Source organism: Acipenser ruthenus, chromosome 12 (genome assembly GCF_902713425.1).
Source record: "Acipenser ruthenus chromosome 12, fAciRut3.2 maternal haplotype, whole genome shotgun sequence".
In the NCBI taxonomy this organism is placed as follows: domain Eukaryota; kingdom Metazoa; phylum Chordata; class Actinopteri; order Acipenseriformes; family Acipenseridae; genus Acipenser; species Acipenser ruthenus.
The window spans coordinates 13,674,735-13,698,974 of record NC_081200.1 but is presented as its reverse complement, the minus strand read 5'-3'; the positions used below and the strand labels follow the sequence as shown (position 1 = coordinate 13,698,974).

General features: G+C 35.4%; 4 long non-coding RNA genes across 4 annotated transcripts; all 4 read left to right on the top strand.

The window, feature by feature from the left end:
* Positions 1 to 9,483: 9,483 nt before the first annotated feature.
* On the top strand, positions 9,484 to 10,034 carry LOC131739983 (uncharacterized). The gene is made up of 3 exons (XR_009330614.1): positions 9,484 to 9,555; positions 9,726 to 9,794; positions 9,966 to 10,034. It is a non-coding gene; the product is annotated as an uncharacterized LOC131739983 (long non-coding RNA).
* Positions 10,035 to 11,405: 1,371 nt separating this feature from the next.
* LOC131739982 (uncharacterized) lies at positions 11,406 to 12,188 on the top strand. Its single transcript, XR_009330613.1, has 4 exons — positions 11,406 to 11,477; positions 11,650 to 11,718; positions 11,889 to 11,957; positions 12,130 to 12,188. It is a non-coding gene; the product is annotated as an uncharacterized LOC131739982 (long non-coding RNA).
* A 3,786-nt stretch (positions 12,189 to 15,974) lies between these two features.
* On the top strand, positions 15,975 to 16,497 carry LOC131739989 (uncharacterized). Its single transcript, XR_009330620.1, has 3 exons — positions 15,975 to 16,046; positions 16,217 to 16,285; positions 16,457 to 16,497. It is a non-coding gene; the product is annotated as an uncharacterized LOC131739989 (long non-coding RNA).
* A 672-nt stretch (positions 16,498 to 17,169) lies between these two features.
* Positions 17,170 to 17,718, top strand: LOC131739981 (uncharacterized). Its single transcript, XR_009330612.1, has 3 exons — positions 17,170 to 17,248; positions 17,419 to 17,487; positions 17,660 to 17,718. It is a non-coding gene; the product is annotated as an uncharacterized LOC131739981 (long non-coding RNA).
* Positions 17,719 to 24,240: the final 6,522 nt, after the last annotated feature.

Genomic DNA, 24,240 nt, shown 5'->3' with positions numbered 1-24,240 from the left:
AAATGTCTTTGTAGAATTTTGAGAGTCTAACTATAAATTAATATCTGATCTTGTTTGCTGCAGCGGAGACAACAACCACTGGAAAAAATAATATCACCACAATATTTATATTTTGTCTTTCTGTTTTATTGCAGCTGAGACAACCACTCTAGAAGATACAACAACACTCACCACAGAACCATCAACAGCAGCATCTACAACAGGTAAAGTAAAAGGCATGAGACACACAAGACCAACAGAAAAATGTCTTTGTGGAATTTTGAGATTCTAACTATGAATTAATATCTGATTCTTTTTGCTTCAGCGGAGAAAACAACCACTGAAAAAATTAACATCACCACAATATTTATATTTGGTCTTTCTGTTTTATTTCAGCTCAGACAACCACATCAGAATATACAACAACACTCACCACAGAACCATCAACGGCAGCATCTACAACAGGTAAAGTAAAATCCATGAGATATACAAGACCATCAGAAAAATGTCTTTGTAGAATTCTGAGAGGTTAACTATGAATTAATATCTGATCTTGTTTGCTGCAGCGGAGAAAACAACCACTGAAAAAATTAACATCACCACAATATTTATATTTGGTCTTTCTGTTTTATTTCAGCTGAGACAACCACACCAGAAGATAAAACAACACTCACCACAGAACCATCAACAACAGCATCTACAACAGGTAAAGTAAAAGGCATGAGATACACAAGACCAACAAAAAATGTCTTCTTAGAATCTTGTGAGTCTAAATATGAATTAACATCTGATCTTTTTTGCTGCAGCGGAAAAATCAACCACTGAAAAAATAACATTACCACAATATTTATATTTTGTCTTTCTGTTTTATTGCAGCTGAGACAACCACTCTAGAAGATACAACAACACTCACCACAGAACCATCAACAGCAGCGTCTACAACAGGTAAAGTAAAATCCTTGAGATACACAAGACCAACAGAGAAATGTCTTTGTAGAATTTTGAGAGTCTAACTATGAATTAATATCTGATCTTTTTTGTTGGAGCGGAGAAAACAAACACTGAAAAAACAACATTACCACAACATTTATATTTCGTCTTTCTGTTTTATTTCAGCTGAGACAACCACATCAGAAGATACAACAACACTCACCACAGAACCATCAACGGCAGCATCTACAACAGGTAAAGTAAAATCCATGAGATATACACAAGACCAACAGAAAAATGTCTTTGTAGAATTCTGAGAGGTTAACTATGAATCAATATCTGATCTTGTTTGCTGCAGCGGAGAAAACAACCACTGGAAAAAATAACATCACCACAATATTTATATTTGGTCTTTCTGTTTTATTTCAGCTGAGACAACCACACCAGAAGATACATCAACACTCACCACAGAACCATCAACAGCAGCATCTACAACAGGTAAAGTAAAATCCATGAGATACACAATACTAACAGAAAAATGTCTTTGTAGAATTTTGAGAGTCTAACTATGAATTAATATCTGATCTTGTTTGCTGCAGCGGAGAAAACAACCACTGGAAAAAATAATATCACCACAATATTTATATTTGGTCTTTCTGTTTTATTTCAGCTGAGACAACCACACCAGAAGATAAAACAACACTCACCACAGAACCATCAACAGCAGCATCTACAACAGGTAAAGTAAAAGGCATGAGATACACAAGACCAGCCAAAAATGCCTTCTTAGAATCTTGTGAGACTAAATATGAATTAATATCTGATCTTTTTTGATGCAGCGGAGAAAACAACCACTGAAAAAATAACATTACCACAACATTTATATTTCGTCTTTCTGTTCTATTGCAGCTGAGACAACCACTCCAGAAGATACAACAACACTCTCCACAGAACCATCAACAGCAGCATCTACAACAGGTAAAGTAAAATCCTTAAGATACACAATACTAACAGAAAAATGTCTTTGTAGAATTTTGAGAGTCTAACTATGAATTAATATCTGATCTTTTTTGTTGCAGCGGAGAAAACAACCACTGGAAAAAATAACATCACCACAATATTTATATTTGGTCTTTCTGTTTTATTTCAGCTGAGACAACCACTCCAGAAGATACAACAACACTCACCACAGAACCATCAAAAGCAGCATTTTCAACAGGTAAAGTAAAAGGCATGAGATACACAAGACCAACAAAAAAATGTCTTTGTAGAATTTTGAGAGTCTAACTATGAATTAATATCTGATCTTGTTTGCTGCAGCGGAGAAAACAACCACTGGAAAAAATAATATCACCACAATATTTATATTTGGTCTTTCTGTTTTATTTCAGCTGAGACAACCACACCAGAAGATAAAACAACACTCACCACAGAACCATCAACAGCAGCATCTACAACAGGTAAAGTAAAAGGCATGAGATACACAAGATCAACAAAAAATGTCTTCTTAGAATCTTGTGAGTCTAAATATGAATTAACATCTGATCTTTTTTGCTGCAGCGGAAAAAACAACCACTGAAAAAATAACATTACCACAATATTTATATTTTTTTCTTTCTGTTTTATTGCAGCTGAGACAACCACTCCAGAAGATACAACAACACTCACCACAGAACCATCAACAGCAGCGTCTACAACAGGTAAAGTAAAAGGCATCAGATACACAAGACCAACAGAAAAATGTCTTTGTAGAATTCTCAGAGTCTAAATATGAATTAATATCTGATCTTTTTTGTTGCAGCGGAGAAAACAACCACTGGAAAAAATAACATCACCACAATATTTATATTTTTTTCTTTCTGTTCTATTGCAGCTGAGACAACCACTCCAGAAGATACAACAACACTCACCACAGAACCATCAACAGCAGCATCTACAACAGGTAAAGTAAAAGGCATGAGATTCACAAGACCAGCCAAAAATGCCTTCTAAGACTCTTTTGTGTCTAACTATGAATACATATCTGATCTTGTTTGCTGCAGCAGAGAAAACAACCACTGAAAAAAATAACATCACCACAATATTTATATTTGGTCTTTCTGTTTTATTTCAGCTGAGACAACCACTCCAGAAGATACAACAACACTCACCACAGAACCATCAACAGCAGCATCTACAACAGGTAAAGTAAAATCCATGAGATACACAAGACCAACAGAAAAATGTCTTCTTAGAATCTTGTGAGTCTAAATATGAATTAATATCTTATCTTTTTTGCTGCAGCGGAAAAAACAACCTCTGAAATAATAACATTACCACAATATTTATATTTGGTCTTTCTGTTTTATTGCAGCTGAGACAACCACTCCAGAAGATACAACAACACTCACCACAGAACCATCAACAGCAGCGTCTACAACAGGTAAAGTAAAATCCTTGAGATACACAAGACCAACAGAGAAATGTCTTTGTAGAATTTTGAGAGTCTAACTATGAATTAATATCTGATCTTTTTTGTTGGAGCGGAGAAAACAAACACTGAAAAAACAACATTACCACAACATTTATATTTGGTCTTTCTGTTTTATTTCAGCTGAGACAACCACTCCAGAAGATACAACAACACTCACCACAGAACCATCAACAGCAGCATCTACAACAGGTAAAGTAAAAGGCATGAGATACACAAGACCAGCCAAAAATGCCTTCTTAGAATCTTGTGAGACTAAATATGAATTAATATCTGATCTTTTTTGATGCAGCTGAGAAAACAACCACTGAAAAAATAACATTACCACAACATTTATATTTCGTCTTTCTGTTCTATTGCAGCTGAGACAACCACTCCAGAAGATACAACAACACTCACCACAGAACCATCAACAGCAGCATCTACAACAGGTAAAGTAAAAGGCATGAGATTCACAAGACCAGCCAAAAATGCCTTCTAAGACTCTTTTGTGTCTAACTATGAATACATATCTGATCTTGTTTGCTGCAGCAGAGAAAACAACCACTGAAAAAAATAACATCACCACAATATTTATATTTGGTCTTTCTGTTTTATTTCAGCTCAGACAACCACATCAAAAGATACAACAACACTCACCACAGAACCATCAACAGCAGCATCAACAACAGGTAAAGTAAAATCCATGAGATACACAAGACCAACAGAAAAATGTCTTTGTAGAATTTTGAGAGTCTAACTATGAATTAATATCTGATCTTTTTTGCTGCAGCGGAGAAAACAACCACTGAAAAAATAACATTACCACAACATTTATATTTCGTCTTTCTGTTCTATTGCAGCTGAGACAACCACTCCAGAAGATACAACAACACTCACCACAGAACCATCAACGGCAGCATCTACAACAGGTAAAGTAAAATCCATGAGATACACAAGACCAACAGAAAAATGTCTTTGTAGAATTTTGAGAGTCTAACTATGAATTAATATCTGATCTTGTTTGCTGCAGCGGAGAAAACAACCACTAAAAAAATAACATCACCGCAATATTTATATTTGGTCTTTCTGTTTTATTTCAGCTGGGACAACCACACCAGAAGATACAACAACACTCACCACAGAACCATCAACAGCAGCATCTACAACAGGTAAAGTAAAAGGCATGAGATACACAAGACCAGCCAAAAATGCCTTCTAAGACTCTTTTGTGTCTAACTGTGAATACATATCTGATCTTGTTTGCTGCAGCGGAGAAAACAACCACTGAAAAAATAACATCACCACAATATTTATATTTTGTCTTTCTGTTTTATTTCAGCTCAGACAACCACATCAAAAGTTACAACAACACTCACCACAGAACCATCAAAAGCAGCATCTACAACAGGTAAAGTAAAAGGCATGAGATACACAAGACCAACAAAAAATGTCTTCTCAGAATCTTGTGAGTTTAAATATGAATTAATATCTGATCTTTTTGCTGCAGCAGAGAAAACAACCACTGAAAAAAATAACATCACCACAATATTTATATTTGGTCTTTCTGTTTTATTTCAGCTGAGACAACCACACCAGAAGATACAACAACACTCACCACAGAACCATCAACAGCAGCATCTAGAACAGGTAAAGGAAAAGGCATGAGATACACAAGACCAACAAAAAATGCCTTCTAAGACTCTTTTGTGTCTAACTATGAATACATATCTGATCTTGTTTGCTGCAGCGGAGAAAACAACCACTGAAAAAATAACATCACCACAATATTTATATTTGGTCTTTCTGTTTTATTTCAGCTCAGACAACCACATCAAAAGATACAACAACACTCACCACAGAACCATCAACAGCAGCATCAACAACAGGTAAAGTAAAAGGCATGAGATACACAAGACCAACCAAAAATGTCTTCTTAGAATCTTGTGAGTTTAAATATGAATTAACATCTGATCTTTTTTGCTGCAGCGGAAAAAACAACCACTGAAAAAATAACATTACCACAATATTTATATTTTGTCTTTCTGTTTTATTGCAGCTGAGACAACCACTCCAGAAGATACAACAACACTCACCACAGAACCATCAACAGCAGCATCTACAACAGGTAAAGTAAAAGGCATGAGATACACAAGACCAGCCAAAAATGCCTTCTAAGACTCTTTTGTGTCTAACTATGAATACATATCTGATCTTGTTTGCTGCAGCAGAGAAAACAACCACTGAAAAAAATAACATCACCACAATATTTATATTTGGTCTTTCTGTTTTATTTCAGCTGAGACAACCACTCCAGAAGATACAACAACACTCACCACAGAACCATCAACAGCAGCATCTACAACAGGTAAAGTAAAAGGCATGAGATACACAAGACCAGCCAAAAATGCCTTCTTAGAATCTTGTGAGACTAAATATGAATTAATATCTGATCTTTTTTGATGCAGCGGAGAAAACAACCACTGAAAAAATAACATTACCACAACATTTATATTTCGTCTTTCTGTTCTATTGCAGCTGAGACAACCACTCCAGAAGATACAACAACACTCACCACAGAACCATCAACAGCAGCATCTACAACAGGTAAAGTAAAAGGCATGAGATACACAAGACCAGCCAAAAATGCCTTCTAAGACTCTTTTGTGTCTAACTATGAATACATATCTGATCTTGTTTGCTGCAGCAGAGAAAACAACCACTGAAAAAAATAACATCACCACAATATTTATATTTGGTCTTTCTGTTTTATTTCAGCTGAGACAACCACACCAGAAGATACAACAGCACTCACCACAGAACCATCAACAGCAGCATCAACAACAGGTAAAGTAAAATCCATGAGATACACAAGACCAACAGAAAAATGTCTTTGTAGAATTTTGAGAGTCTAACTATGAATTAATATCTGATCTTTTTTGCTGCAGCGGAGAAAACAACCACTGAAAAAATAACATTACCACAACATTTATATTTCGTCTTTCTGTTCTATTGCAGCTGAGACAACCACTCCAGAAGATACAACAACACTCACCACAGAACCATCAACGGCAGCATCTACAACAGGTAAAGTAAAATCCATGAGATACACAAGACCAACAGAAAAATGTCTTTGTAGAATTTTGAGAGTCTAACTATGAATTAATATCTGATCTTGTTTGCTGCAGCGGAGAAAACAACCACTAAAAAAATAACATCACCGCAATATTTATATTTGGTCTTTCTGTTTTATTTCAGCTGGGACAACCACACCAGAAGATACAACAACACTCACCACAGAACCATCAACAGCAGCATCTACAACAGGTAAAGTAAAAGGCATGAGATAGACAAGACCAACAGAAAATGCCTTCTAAGACTCTTTTGTGTCTAAATATGAATTAAAATCTGATCTTTTTTGTTGCAGCGGAAAAAACAACCACTGAAAAAATAACATCACCACAATATTTATATTTGGTCTTTCTGTTTTATTTCAGCTCAGACAACCACATCAAAAGATACAACAACACTCACCACAGAACCATCAACAGCAGCATCAACAACAGGTAAAGTAAAAGGCATGAGATACACAAGACCAACCAAAAATGTCTTCTTAGAATCTTGTGAGTTTAAATATGAATTAACATCTGATCTTTTTTGCTGCAGCGGAAAAAACAACCACTGAAAAAATAACATTACCACAATATTTATATTTTGTCTTTCTGTTTTATTGCAGCTGAGACAACCACTCCAGAAGATACAACAACACTCACCACAGAACCATCAACAGCAGCATCTACAACAGGTAAAGTAAAATCCATGAGATACACAAGACCAACAGAAAAATGTCTGTAGAATTCTGAGAGTCTAACTATGAATTAATATCTGATCTTTTTTGCTGCAGCGGAGAAAACAACCACTGGAAAAAATAACATCACCACGATATTTATATTTGGTCTTTCTGTTTTCTTTCAGCTGAGACAAACAGACCAGAAGATAAAACAACACTCACCACAGAACCATCAACAGCAGCATCAACAACAGGTAAAGTAAAAGGCATGAGATACACAAGACCAACAAAAAATGCCTTCTTATACTCTTTTGTGTCAAAATATGAATTAATATCTGATCTTTTTGCTGTAGCGGAGAAAACAACCACTGAAAAAATAACATCACCACAACATTTATATTTCGTCTTTCTGTTCTATTGCAGCTGAGACAACCACTCCAGAAGATACAACAACACTCACCACAGAACCATCAACAGCAGCATCTACAACAGGTAAAGTAAAAGGCATGAGATACACAAGACCAGCCAAAAATGCCTTCTAAGACTCTTTTGTGTCTAACTATGAATACATATCTGATCTTGTTTGCTGCAGCAGAGAAAACAACCACTGAAAAAAATAACATCACCACAATATTTATATTTGGTCTTTCTGTTTTATTTCAGCTGAGACAACCACACCAGAAGATACAACAGCACTCACCACAGAACCATCAACAGCAGCATCAACAACAGGTAAAGTAAAATCCATGAGATACACAAGACCAACAGAAAAATGTCTTTGTAGAATTTTGAGAGTCTAACTATGAATTAATATCTGATCTTTTTTGCTGCAGCGGAGAAAACAACCACTGAAAAAATAACATTACCACAACATTTATATTTCGTCTTTCTGTTCTATTGCAGCTGAGACAACCACTCCAGAAGATACAACAACACTCACCACAGAACCATCAACGGCAGCATCTACAACAGGTAAAGTAAAAGGCATGAGATACACAAGACCAACAGAAAATGCCTTCTAAGACTCTTTTGTGTCTAAATATGAATTAAAATCTGATCTTTTTTGTTGCAGCGGAAAAAACAACCACTGAAAAAATAACATCACCACAATATTTATATTTGGTCTTTCTGTTTTATTTCAGCTCAGACAACCACATCAAAAGATACAACAACACTCACCACAGAACCATCAACAGCAGCATCAACAACAGGTAAAGTAAAAGGCATGAGATACACAAGACCAACCAAAAATGTCTTCTTAGAATCTTGTGAGTTTAAATATGAATTAACATCTGATCTTTTTTGCTGCAGCGGAAAAAACAACCACTGAAAAAATAACATTACCACAATATTTATATTTTGTCTTTCTGTTTTATTGCAGCTGAGACAACCACTCCAGAAGATACAACAACACTCACCACAGAACCATCAACAGCAGCATCTACAACAGGTAAAGTAAAATCCATGAGATACACAAGACCAACAGAAAAATGTCTGTAGAATTCTGAGAGTCTAACTATGAATTAATATCTGATCTTTTTTGCTGCAGCGGAGAAAACAACCACTGGAAAAAATAACATCACCACGATATTTATATTTGGTCTTTCTGTTTTCTTTCAGCTGAGACAAACAGACCAGAAGATAAAACAACACTCACCACAGAACCATCAACAGCAGCATCAACAACAGGTAAAGTAAAAGGCATGAGATACACAAGACCAACAAAAAATGCCTTCTTATACTCTTTTGTGTCAAAATATGAATTAATATCTGATCTTTTTGCTGTAGCGGAGAAAACAACCACTGAAAAAATAACATCACCACAATATTTATATTTCGTCTTTCTGTTTTATTGCAGCTGAGACAACCACTCCAGACGATACAACAACACTCACCACAGAACCATCAACAGCAGCATCTACAACAGGTAAAGGAAAAGGCATGAGATACACAAGACCAACAATAAATGCCTTCAAAGACTCTTTTGTGTCTAACTATGAATACATATCTGATCTTGTTTGCTGCAGCGGAGAAAACAACCACTGAAAAAATTAACATCACCACAATATTTATATTTGGTCTTTCTGTTTTATTTCAGCTGAGACAACCACACCAGAAGATACAACAACACTCACCACAGAACCATCAACAGCAGCATCTACAACAGGTAAAGGAAAAGGCATGAGATACACAAGACCAACAAAAAATGCCTTCTAAGACTCTTTTGTGTCTAACTATGAATACATATCTGATCTTGTTTGCTGCAGCGGAGAAAACATCCACTGAAAAAATTAACATCACCACAATATTTATATTTGGTCTTTCTGTTTTATTTCAGCTGAGACAACCACACCAGAAGATAAAACAACACTCACCACAGAACCATCAACAACAGCATCTACAACAGGTAAAGTAAAAGGCATGAGATACACAAGATCAACAAAAAATGTCTTCTTAGAATCTTGTGAGTCTAAATATGAATTAACATCTGATCTTTTTTGCTGCAGCGGAAAAAACAACCACTGAAAAAATAACATTACCACAATATTTATATTTTGTCTTTCTGTTTTATTGCAGCTGAGACAACCACTCTAGAAGATACAACAACACTCACCACAGAACCATCAACAGCAGCGTCTACAACAGGTAAAGTAAAATCCTTGAGATACACAAGACCAACAGAGAAATGTCTTTGTAGAATTTTGAGAGTCTAACTATGAATTAATATCTGATCTTTTTTGTTGGAGCGGAGAAAACAAACACTGAAAAAACAACATTACCACAACATTTATATTTCATCTTTCTGTTTTATTTCAGCTGAGACAACCACATCAGAAGATACAACAACACTCACCACAGAACCATCAACGGCAGCATCTACAACAGGTAAAGTAAAATCCATGAGATATACACAAGACCAACAGAAAAATGTCTTTGTAGAATTCTGAGAGGTTAACTATGAATTAATATCTGATCTTGTTTGCTGCAGCGGAGAAAACAACCACTGTTAAAAATAACATCACCACAATATTTATATTTGGTCTTTCTGTTTTATTTCAGCTGAGACAACCACACCAGAAGATACATCAACACTCACCACAGAACCATCAACAGCAGCATCTACAACAGGTAAAGTAAAATCCATGAGATACACAAGACCAACAGAAAATGCCTTCTTATACTCTTTTATGTCAAAATATGAATTAATATCTGATTCTTTTTGCTGCAGCGGAGAAAACAACCACTGAAAAAATAACATTACCACAACATTTATATTTCGTCTTTCTGTTCTATTGCAGCTGAGACAACCACTCCAGAAGATACAACAACACTCACCACAGAACCATCAACGGCAGCATCTACAACAGGTAAGGTAAAATCCTTGAGATACACAATACTAACAGAAAAATGTCTTTGTAGAATTTTGAGAGTCTAACTATGAATTAATATCTGATCTTTTTTGCTGCAGCGGAGAAAACAACCACTGGAAAAACTAACATCACCACAATATTTATATTTGGTCTTTCTGTTTTATTTCAGCTGAGACAACCACTCCAGAAGATACAACAACACTCACCACAGAACCATCAAAAGCAGCATTTTCAACAGGTAAAGTAAAAGGCATGAGATACACAAGACCAACAAAAAAATGTCTTTGTAGAATTTTGAGAGTCTAACTATGAATTGATATCTGATCTTGTTTGCTGCAGCGGAGAAAACAACCACTGGAAAAAATAATATCACCACAATATTTATATTTGGTCTTTCTGTTTTATTTCAGCTGAGACAACCACTCCAGAAGATACAACAACACTCACCACAGAACCATCAACAGCAGCATCTACAACAGGTAAAGTAAAAGGCATGAGATACACAAGATCAACAAAAAATGTCTTCTTAGAATCTTGTGAGTCTAAATATGAATTAACATCTGATCTTTTTTGCTGCAGCGGAAAAAACAACCACTGAAAAAATAACATTACCACAATATTTATATTTTTTCTTTCTGTTTTATTGCAGCTGAGACAACCACTCCAGAAGATACAACAACACTCACCACAGAACCATCAACAGCAGCATCTACAACAGGTAAAGTAAAAGGCATGAGACACACAAGACCAACAGAAAAATGTCTTTGTGGAATTTTGAGATTCTAACTATGAATTAATATCTGATTCTTTTTGCTTCAGCGGAGAAAACAACCACTGAAAAAATAACATCACCACAATATTTATATTTGGTCTTTCTGTTTTATTTCAGCTCAGACAACCACATCAGAATATACAACAACACTCACCACAGAACCATCAACGGCAGCATCTACAACAGGTAAAGTAAAATCCATGAGATATACAAGACCATCAGAAAAATGTCTTTGTAGAATTCTGAGAGGTTAACTATGAATTAATATCTGATCTTGTTTGCTGCAGCGGAGAAAACAACCACTGAAAAAATTAACATCACCACAATATTTATATTTGGTCTTTCTGTTTTATTTCAGCTGAGACAACCACACCAGAAGATACAACAACACTCACCACAGAACCATTAACAGCAGCATCTACAACAGGTAAAGTAAAAGGCATGAGATACACAAGATCAACAAAAAATGTCTTCTTAGAATCTTGTGAGTCTAAATATGAATTAACATCTGATCTTTTTTGCTGCAGCGGAAAAAACAACCACTGAAAAAATAACATTACCACAATATTTATATTTTGTCTTTCTGTTTTATTGCAGCTGAGACAACCACTCTAGAAGATACAACAACACTCACCACAGAACCATCAACAGCAGCATCTACAACAGGTAAAGTAAAAGGCATGAGACACACAAGACCAACAGAAAAATGTCTTTGTGGAATTTTGAGATTCTAACTATGAATTAATATCTGATTCTTTTTGCTTCAGCGGAGAAAACAACCACTGAAAAAATTAACATCACCACAATATTTATATTTGGTCTTTCTGTTTTATTTCAGCTCAGACAACCACATCAGAATATACAACAACACTCACCACAGAACCATCAACGGCAGCATCTACAACAGGTAAAGTAAAATCCATGAGATATACAAGACCATCAGAAAAATGTCTTTGTAGAATTCTGAGAGGTTAACTATGAATTAATATCTGATCTTGTTTGCTGCAGCGGAGAAAACAACCACTGTTAAAAATAACATCACCACAATATTTATATTTGGTCTTTCTGTTTTATTTCAGCTGAGACAACCACACCAGAAGATACATCAACACTCACCACAGAACCATCAACAGCAGCATCTACAACAGGTAAAGTAAAATCCATGAGATACACAAGACCAACAGAAAATGCCTTCTTATACTCTTTTATGTCAAAATATGAATTAATATCTGATTCTTTTTGCTGCAGCGGAGAAAACAACCACTGAAAAAATAACATTACCACAACATTTATATTTCGTCTTTCTGTTCTATTGCAGCTGAGACAACCACTCCAGAAGATACAACAACACTCACCACAGAACCATCAACGGCAGCATCTACAACAGGTAAAGTAAAATCCTTGAGATACACAATACTAACAGAAAAATGTCTTTGTAGAATTTTGAGAGTCTAACTATGAATTAATATCTGATCTTTTTTGCTGCAGCGGAGAAAACAACCACTGGAAAAACTAACATCACCACAATATTTATATTTGGTCTTTCTGTTTTATTTCAGCTGAGACAACCACTCCAGAAGATACAACAACACTCACCACAGAACCATCAAAAGCAGCATTTTCAACAGGTAAAGTAAAAGGCATGAGATACACAAGACCAACAAAAAAATGTCTTTGTAGAATTTTGAGAGTCTAACTATGAATTGATATCTGATCTTGTTTGCTGCAGCGGAGAAAACAACCACTGGAAAAAATAATATCACCACAATATTTATATTTGGTCTTTCTGTTTTATTTCAGCTGAGACAACCACTCCAGAAGATACAACAACACTCACCACAGAACCATCAACAGCAGCATCTACAACAGGTAAAGTAAAAGGCATGAGATACACAAGATCAACAAAAAATGTCTTCTTAGAATCTTGTGAGTCTAAATATGAATTAACATCTGATCTTTTTTGCTGCAGCGGAAAAAACAACCACTGAAAAAATAACATTACCACAATATTTATATTTTGTCTTTCTGTTTTATTGCAGCTGAGACAACCACTCTAGACGATACAACAACACTCACCACAGAACCATCAACAGCAGCATATACAACAGGTAAAGTAAAAGGCATGAGACACACAAGACCAACAGAAAAATGTCTTTGTGGAATTTTGAGATTCTAACTATGAATTAATATCTGATTCTTTTTGCTTCAGCGGAGAAAACAACCACTGAAAAAATTAACATCACCACAATATTTATATTTGGTCTTTCTGTTTTATTTCAGCTCAGACAACCACATCAGAATATACAACAACACTCACCACAGAACCATCGACGGCAGCATCTACAACAGGTAAAGTAAAATCCATGAGATATACAAGACCATCAGAAAAATGTCTTTGTAGAATTCTGAGAGGTTAACTATGAATTAATATCTGATCTTGTTTGCTGCAGCGGAGAAAACAACCACTGTTAAAAATAACATCACCACAATATTTATATTTGGTCTTTCTGTTTTATTTCAGCTGAGACAACCACACCAGAAGATACATCAACACTCACCACAGAACCATCAACAGCAGCATCTACAACAGGTAAAGTAAAATCCATGAGATACACAAGACCAACAGAAAATGCCTTCTTATACTCTTTTATGTCAAAATATGAATTAATATCTGATTCTTTTTGCTGCAGCGGAGAAAACAACCACTGAAAAAATAACATTACCACAACATTTATATTTCGTCTTTCTGTTCTATTGCAGCTGAGACAACCACTCCAGAAGATACAACAACACTCACCACAGAACCATCAACGGCAGCATCTACAACAGGTAAAGTAAAATCCTTGAGATACACAATACTAACAGAAAAATGTCTTTGTAGAATTTTGAGAGTCTAACTATGAATTAATATCTGATCTTTTTTGCTGCAGCGGAGAAAACAACCACTGGAAAAACTAACATCACCACAATATTTATATTTGGTCTTTCTGTTTTATTTCAGCTGAGACAACCACTCCAGAAGATACAACAACACTCACCACAGAACCATCAAAAGCAGCATTTTCAACAGGTAAAGTAAAAGGCATGAGATACACAAGACCAACAAAAAAATGTCTTTGTAGAATTTTGAGAGTCTAACTATGAATTGATATCTGATCTTGTTTGCTGCAGCGGAGAAAACAACCACTGGAAAAAATTAACATCACCACAATATTTATATTTGGTCTTTCTGTTTTATTTCAGCTGAGACAACCACACCAGAAGATAAAACAACACTCACCACAGAACCATCAACAACAGCATCTACAACAGGTAAAGTAAAAGGCATGAGATACACAAGATCAACAAAAAATGTCTTCTTAGAATCTTGCGAGTCTAAATATGAATTAACATCTGATCTTTTTTGCTGCAGCGGAAAAAACAACCACTGAAAAAATAACATTACCACAATATTTATATTTTGTCTTTCTGTTTTATTGCAGCTGAGACAACCACTCCCGAAGATACAACAACACTCACCACAGAACCATCAACAGCAGCATCTACAACAGGTAAAGTAAAATCCATGAGATACACAAGACCAACAGAGAAATGTCTTTGTAGAATTTTGAGAGTCTAACTATGAATTAATATCTGATCTTTTTTGTTGGAGCGGAGAAAACAAACACTGAAAAAACAACATTACCACAACATTTATATTTCATCTTTCTGTTTTATTTCAGCTGAGACAACCACATCAGAAGATACAACAACACTCACCACAGAACCATCAACGGCAGCATCTACAACAGGTAAAGTAAAATCCATGAGATATACACAAGACCAACAGAAAAATGTCTTTGTAGAATTCTGAGAGGTTAACTATGAATTAATATCTGATCTTGTTTGCTGCAGCGGAGAAAACAACCACTGTTAAAAATAACATCACCACAATATTTATATTTGGTCTTTCTGTTTTATTTCAGCTGAGACAACCACACCAGAAGATACATCAACACTCACCACAGAACCATCAACAGCAGCGTCTACAACAGGTAAAGTAAAATCCTTGAGATGCACAAGACCAACAGAGAAATGTCTTTGTAGAATTTTGAGAGTCTATCTATGAATTAATATCTGATCTTTTTTGTTGGAGCGGAGAAAACAAACACTGAAAAAACAACATTACCACAACATTTATATTTCGTCTTTCTGTTTTATTTCAGCTGAGACAACCACTCCAGAAGATACAACAACACTCACCACAGAACCATCAACAGCAGCATCTACAACAGGTAAAGTAAAAGGCATGAGACACACAAGACCAACAGAAAAATGTCTTTGTGGAATTTTGAGATTCTAACTATGAATTAATATCTGATTCTTTTTGCTTCAGCGGAGAAAACAACCACTGAAAAAATAACATCACCACAATATTTATATTTGGTCTTTCTGTTTTATTTCAGCTCAGACAACCACATCAGAATATACAACAACACTCACCACAGAACCATCAACGGCAGCATCTACAACAGGTAAAGTAAAATCCATGAGATATACAAGACCATCAGAAAAATGTCTTTGTAGAATTCTGAGAGGTTAACTATGAATTAATATCTGATCTTGTTTGCTGCAGCGGAGAAAACAACCACTGAAAAAATTAACATCACCACAATATTTCTATTTGGTCTTTCTGTTTTATTTCAGCTGAGACAACCACACCAGAAGATAAAACAACACTCACCACAGAACCATCAACAACAGCATCTACAACAGGTAAAGTAAAAGGCATGAGATACACAAGATCAACAAAAAATGTCTTCTTAGAATCTTGTGAGTCTAAATATGAATTAACATCTGATCTTTTTTGCTGCAGCGGAAAAAACAACCACTGAAAAAATAACATTACCACAATATTTATATTTTGTCTTTCTGTTTTATTGCAGCTGAGACAACCACTCTAGAAGATACAACAACACTCACCACAGAACCATCAACAGCAGCGTCTACAACAGGTAAAGTAAAATCCTTGAGATACACAAGACCAACAGAGAAATGTCTTTGTAGAATTTTGAGAGTCTAACTATGAATTAATATCTGATCTTTTTTGTTGGAGCGGAGAAAACAAACACTGAAAAAACAACATTACCACAACATTTATATTTCGTCTTTCTGTTTTATTTCAGCTGAGACAACCACATCAGAAGATACAACAACACTTACCACAGAACCATCAACGGCAGCATCTACAACAGGTAAAGTAAAATCCATGAGATATACACAAGACCATCAGAAAAATGTCTTTGTAGAATTCTGAGAGGTTAACTATGAATTAATATCTGATCTTGTTTGCTGCAGCGGAGAAAACAACCACTGTTAAAAATAACATCACCACAATATTTATATTTGGTCTTTCTGTTTTATTTCAGCTGAGACAACCACACCAGAAGATACATCAACACTCACCACAGAACCATCAACAGCAGCATCTACAACAGGTAAAGGAAAAGGCATGAGATACACAAGACCAACAAAAAATGCCTTCTAAGACTCTTTTGTGTCTAACTATGAATACATATCTGATCTTGTTTGCTGCAGCGGAGAAAACAACCACTGAAAAAATTAACATCACCACAATATTTCTATTTGGTCTTTCTGTTTTATTTCAGCTGAGACAACCACACCAGAAGATACAACAACACTCACCACAGAACCATCAACAGCAGCATCTACAACAGGTATAGGAAAAGGCATGAGATACACAAGACCAACAAAAAATGCCTTCTAAGACTCTTTTGTGTCTAACTATGAATACATATCTGATCTTGTTTGCTGCAGCGGAGAAAACAACCACTGAAAAAATTAACATCACCACAATATTTCTATTTGGTCTTTCTGTTTTATTTCAGCTGAGACAACCACACCAGAAGATACAACAACACTCACCACAGAACCATTAACAGCAGCATCTACAACAGGTAAAGTAAAAGGCATGAGATACACAAGATCAACAAAAAATGTCTTCTTAGAATCTTGTGAGTCTAAATATGAATTAACATCTGATCTTTTTTGCTGCAGCGGAAAAAACAACCACTGAAAAAATAACATTACCACAATATTTATATTTTGTCTTTCTGTTTTATTGCAGCTGAGACAACCACTCTAGAAGATACAACAACACTCACCACAGAACCATCAACAGCAGCATCTACAACAGGTAAAGTAAAAGGCATGAGACACACAAGACCAACAGAAAAATGTCTTTGTGGAATTTTGAGATTCTAACTATGAATTAATATCTGATTCTTTTTGCTTCAGCGGAGAAAACAACCACTGAAAAAATTAACATCACCACAATATTTATATTTGGTCTTTCTGTTTTATTTCAGCTCAGACAACCACATCAGAATATACAACAACACTCACCACAGAACCATCAACGGCAGCATCTACAACAGGTAAAGTAAAATCCATGAGATATACAAGACCATCAGAAAAATGTCTTTGTAGAATTCTGAGAGGTTAACTATGAATTAATATCTGATCTTGCTTGCTGCAGCGGAGAAAACAACCACTGAAAAAATTAACATCACCACAATATTTATATTTGGTCTTTCTGTTTTATTTCAGCTGAGACAACCACACCAGAAGATACAACAACACTCACCACAGAACCATCAACAGCAGCATCTACAACAGGTAAAGTAAAAGGCATGAGATACACAAGATCAACAAAAAATGCCTTCTAAGACTCTTTTGTGTCTAAATATGAATTAACATCTGATCTTTTTTGCTGCAGCGGAAAAAACAACCACTGAAAAAATAACATTACCACAATATTTATATTTTTTTCTTTCTGTTTTATTGCAGCTGAGACAACCACTCCAGAAGATACAACAACACTCACCACAGAACCATCAACAGCAGCGTCTACAACAGGTAAAGTAAAATCCATGAGATACACAAGACCAACAGAAAAATGTCTTTGTAGAATTCTCAGAGTCTAAATATGAATTAATATCTGATCTTTTTTGCTGCAGCGGAAAAAACAACCACTGGAAAAAATAACATTACCACAATATTTATATTTTGTCTTTCTGTTTTATTGCAGCTGAGACAACCACTCCAGAAGATACAACAACACTCACCACAGAACCATCAACAGCAGCGTCTACAACAGGTAAAGTAAAATCCATGAGATACACAAGACCAACAGAAAAATGTCTTTGTAGAATTCTCAGAGTCTAAATATGAATTAATATCTGATCTTTTTTGCTGCAGCGGAAAAAACAACCACTGGAAAAAATAACATTACCACAATATTTATATTTTGTCTTTCTGTTTTATTGCAGCTGAGACAACTACTCCAGAAGATACAACAACACTCACCACAGAACCATCAACGGCAGCATCTATAACAGGTAAAGTAAAATCCATGAGATACACAAGACCAACAGAAAAATGTCTTTGTAGAATTTTGAGAGTCTAACTATGAATTAGTATCTGATCTTTTTTGCTTCAGCGGAGAAAACAACCACTGGAAAAAATAACATCACCACAATATTTATATTTGGTCTTTCTGTTTTATTTCAGCTGAGACAACCACACCAGAAGATACAACAACACTCACCACAGAACCATCAACAGCAGCATCTACAACAGGTAAAGGAAAAGGCATGAGAGACACAAGACCAACAAAAAATGCCTTCTAAGACTCTTTTGTGTCTAACTATGAATACATATCTGATCTTGTTTGCTGCAGCGGAGAAAACAACCACTGAAAAAATTAACATCACCACAATATTTATATTTGGTCTTTCTGTTTTATTTCAGCTGAGACAACCACACCAGAAGATACAACAACACTCACCACAGAACCATCAACAGCAGCATCTACAACAGGTAAAGTAAAAGGCATGAGATACACAAGACCAACAAAAAATGCCTTCTTAGACTCTTTTGTGTCTAACCATGAATTAATATCTGATCTTTTTTGCTGCAGCGGAGAAAACAACCACTGAAAAAATAACATCACCACAATATTTATATTTTGTCTTTCTGTTTTATTTCAGCTGAGACAACCACACCAGAAGATACAACAACACTCACCACAGAACCATCAACGGCAGCATCTACAACAGGTAAAGTAAAATCCATGAGATACACAAGACCAACAGAAAAATGTCTTTGTAGAATTTTGAGAGTCTAACTATGAATTAGTATCTGATCTTTTTTGCTTCAGCGGAGAAAACAACCACTGGAAAAAATAACATCACCACAATATTTACATTTGGTCTTTCTGTTTTATTTCAGCTGAGACAACCACACCAGAAGATACAACAACACTCACCACAGAACCATCAACAGCAGCATCTACAACAGGTAAAGTAAAAGGCATGAGATACACAAGACCAACAAAAAATGCCTTCTTAGACTCTTTTGTGTCTAACTATGAATTAATATCTGATCTTTTTTGCTGCAGCTGAGAAAACAACCACTGAAAAATAACATCACCACAATATTTATATTTTGTCTGTCTGTTTTATTTCAGCTGAGACAACCACTCCAGAAGATACAACAACACTCACCACAGAACCATCAACAGCAGCATCTACAACAGGTAAAGTAAAAGGCATGAGATACACAAGACCAACAGAAAAATGTCTTTGTAGAATTTTGAGAGTCTAAATATGAATTAATATCTGATCTTTTTTGCTGCAGCGGAGAAAACAACCACTGAAAAAATAACATTACCACAATATTTTTTTTGCTGCAGCGGAGAAAACAACCACTGAAAAAATAACATTACAACAATATTTATATTTCGTCTTTCTGTTTTATTTCAGCTGAGACAACCACTCCAGAAGATACAACAACACTCACCACAGAACCATCAACAGCAGCATCTACAACAGGTAAAGTAAAAAGCATGAGATACACAAGACCAACAAAAAATGCCTTCTAAGACTCTTTTGTGTCTAACTATGAATGAATATCTGATCTTGTTTGCTGCAGCGGAGAAAACAACCACTGAAAAAAATTACATCACCACAATATTTATATTTGGTCTCTCTATTTTATTGCAGGTGAGACAACCGCTCCTGAAGATACAACAACACTAACCACAGAACCATCAACAGTAGCATCTACAACAGGTAAAGTAAAATCCATGAGATACACAAGACCAACAGAAAAATGTCTTCGTAGAATTTTGAGAGTCTAAATATGAATTAATATCTGACCTTTTTTGCTGCAGCGGAGAAAACAACCACTGAAAAAATAACATTACCACAATATTTATATTTCGTCTTTCTGTTTTATTGCAGCTGAGACAACCACTCCAGAAGATACAACAACACTCACCACAGAACCATCAACAGCAGCATCTACAACAGGTAATGTAAAAGGCATGAGAAACACAAGACCAACAGAAAAATGTCTTTGTAGAATTTTGAGAGTCTAACTATGAATTAATATCTGATCTTTTTTCCTGCAGTGGAGAAAACAACCACTGAAACAAATAACATCACCACAATATTTATATTTGGTCTTTCTATTTTATTTCAGCTGAGACAACCACACCAGAAGATACAACAACACTCACCACAGAACCATCAACAGCAGCATCTACAACAGGTAAAGTAAAAGGCATGAGATACACAAGACCAACAAAAAATGCCTTCTTAGACTCTTTTGTGTCTAACTATGAATTAATATCTGATCTTGTTTGCTGCAGCGGAGAAAACAACCACTAAAAAAAATAACATCACCACAATATTTATATTTGGTCTTTCTGTTTTATTTCAGCTGAGACAACCACTCCAGAAGATACAACAACACTCACCACAGAACCATCAACAGCAGCATCTACAACAGGTAAAGTAAAAGGCATGAGATACACAAGACCAACAAAAAATGTCTTCTTAGAATCTTTTGAGTCTAAATAGGAATTAATATCTGATCTTTTTTGATGCAGCGGAGAAAACAACCACTGAAAAAATAACATTACCACAGTATTTTTTTTGCTGCAGCGGAGAAAACAACCACTGAAAAATAACATTCCAACAATATTTATATTTCGTCTTTCTGTTTTATTTCAGCTGAGACAACCACTCCAGAAGATACAACAACACTCACCACAGAACCATCAACAGCAGCATCTACAACAGGTAAAGTAAAAGGCATGAGATACACAAGACCAACAAAAAATGCCTTCTAAGACTCTTTTGTGTCTAACTATGAATGAATATCTGATCTTGTTTGCTGCAGCGGAGAAAACAACCACTGAAAAAAATAACATCACCACAATATTTATATTTGGTCTCTCTGTTTTATTGCAGGTGAGACAACCGCTCCTGAAGATACAACAACACTAACCACAGAACCATCAACAGTAGCATCTACAACAGGTAAATTAAAATCCATGAGATACACAAGACCAACAGAAAAATGTCTTTGTAGAATTTTGAGAGTCTAACTATGAATTAATATCTGATCTTTTTTGCTACAGCGGAGAAAACAACCACTGAAAAAAATAACATCACCACAATATTTATATATTGTCTTTCTGTTTTATTGCAGCTGAGACAACCACTCCAGAAGATACAACAACACTCACCACAGAACCATCAACAGCAGCATCTACAACAGGTAAAGTAAAAGGCATGAGATACACAAGACCAACAAAAAATGCCTTCTTAGACTCTTTTGTGTCTAACTATGAATTAATATCTGATCTTTTTTGCTGCAGCGGAGAAAACAACCACTGAAAAAAATAACATCACCACAATATTTATATTTGGTCTTTCTGTTTTATTTCAGCTGAGACAACCACTCCAGAAGATACAACAACACTCACCACAGAACCATCAACAGCAGCATCTACAACAGGTAAAGTAAAAGGCATGAGATACACAAGACCAACAAAAAATGCCTTCTTAGACTCTTTTGTGTCTAACTATGAATGAATATCTGATCTTGTTTGCTGCAGCGGAGAAAACAACCACTGAAAAAAATAACATCACCACAATATTTATATTTGGTCTTTCTGTTTTATTTCAGCTGAGACAACCACTCCAGAAGATACAACAACACTCGCCACAGAACCATTAACAGCAGCATCTACAACAGGTAAAGTAAAAGGCATGAGATACACAAGACCAACAAAAAATGTCTTCTTAGAATCTTTTGAGTCTAAATAGGAATTAATATCTGATCTTTTTTGATGCAGCGGAAAAAACAACCACTGAAAAAATAACATTACCACAATATTTATATTTCATCTTTCTGTTTTATTGCAGCTGAGACAACCACTCCAGAAGATACAACAACACTCACCACAGAACCATCAACAGCAGCATCTATAACAGGTAAAGTAAAAGGCATGAGATACACAAGACCAACAGAAAAATGTCTTTGTAGAATTTTGAGAGTCTAAATATGAATTAATATCTGATCTTTTTTGCTGCAGCGGAGAAAACAACCACTGAAAAAATAACATTACCACAATATTTTTTTTGCTGCAGCGGAGAAAACAACCACTGAAAAAATAACATTACAACAATATTTATATTTCGTCTTTCTGTTTTATTTCAGCTGAGACAACCACTCCAGAAGATACAACAACACTCACCACAGAACCATCAACAGCAGCATCTACAACAGGTAAAGTAAAAAGCATGAGATACACAAGACCAACAAAAAATGCCTTCTAAGACTCTTTTGTGTCTAACTATGAATGAATATCTGATCTTGTTTGCTGCAGCGGAGAAAACAACCACTGAAAAAAATTACATCACCACAATATTTATATTTGGTCTCTCCATTTTATTGCAGGTGAGACAACCGCTCCTGAAGATACAACAACACTAACCACAGAACCATCAACAGTAGCATCTACAACAGGTAAAGTAAAATCCATGAGATACACAAGACCAACAGAAAAATGTCTTCGTAGAATTTTGAGAGTCTAAATATGAATTAATATCTGACCTTTTTTGCTGCAGCGGAGAAAACAACCACTGAAAAAATAACATTACCACAATATTTATATTTCGTCTTTCTGTTTTATTGCAGCTGAGACAACCACTCCAGAAGATACAACAACACTCACCACAGAACCATTAACAGCAGCATCTACAACAGGTAATGTAAAAGGCATGAGAAACACAAGACCAACAGAAAAATGTCTTTGTAGAATTTTGAGAGTCTAACTATGAATTAATATCTGATCTTTTTTCCTGCAGTGGAGAAAACAACCACTGAAACAAATAACATCACCACAATATTTATATTTGGTCTTTCTATTTTATTTCAGCTGAGACAACCACACCAGAAGATACAACAACACTCACCACAGAACCATCAACAGCAGCATCTACAACAGGTAAAGTAAAAGGCATGAGATACACAAGACCAACAAAAAATGCCTTCTTAGACTCTTTTGTGTCTAACTATGAATTAATATCTGATCTTGTTTGCTGCAGCGGAGAAAACAACCACTAAAAAAAATAACATCACCACAATATTTATATTTGGTCTTTCTGTTTTATTTCAGCTGAGACAACCACACCAGAAGATACAACAACACTCACCACAGAACCATCAACAGCAGCATCTACAACAGGTAAAGTAAAAGGCATGAGATACACAAGACCAACAAAAAATGCCTTCTAAGACTCTTTTGTGTCTAACTATGAATGAATATCTGATCTTGTTTGCTGCAGCGGAGAAAACAACCACTGAAAAAAATAACATCACCACAATATTTATATTTGGTCTCTCTGTTTTATTGCAGGTGAGACAACCACTCCAGAAGATACAACAACACTCACCACAGAACCATCAACAGTAGCATCTACAACAGGTAAAGTAAAAGGCATGAGATACACAAGACCAACAAAAAATGCCTTCTTAGACTCTTTTGTGTCTAACTATGAATTAATATCTGATCTTTTTTGCTGCAGCGGAG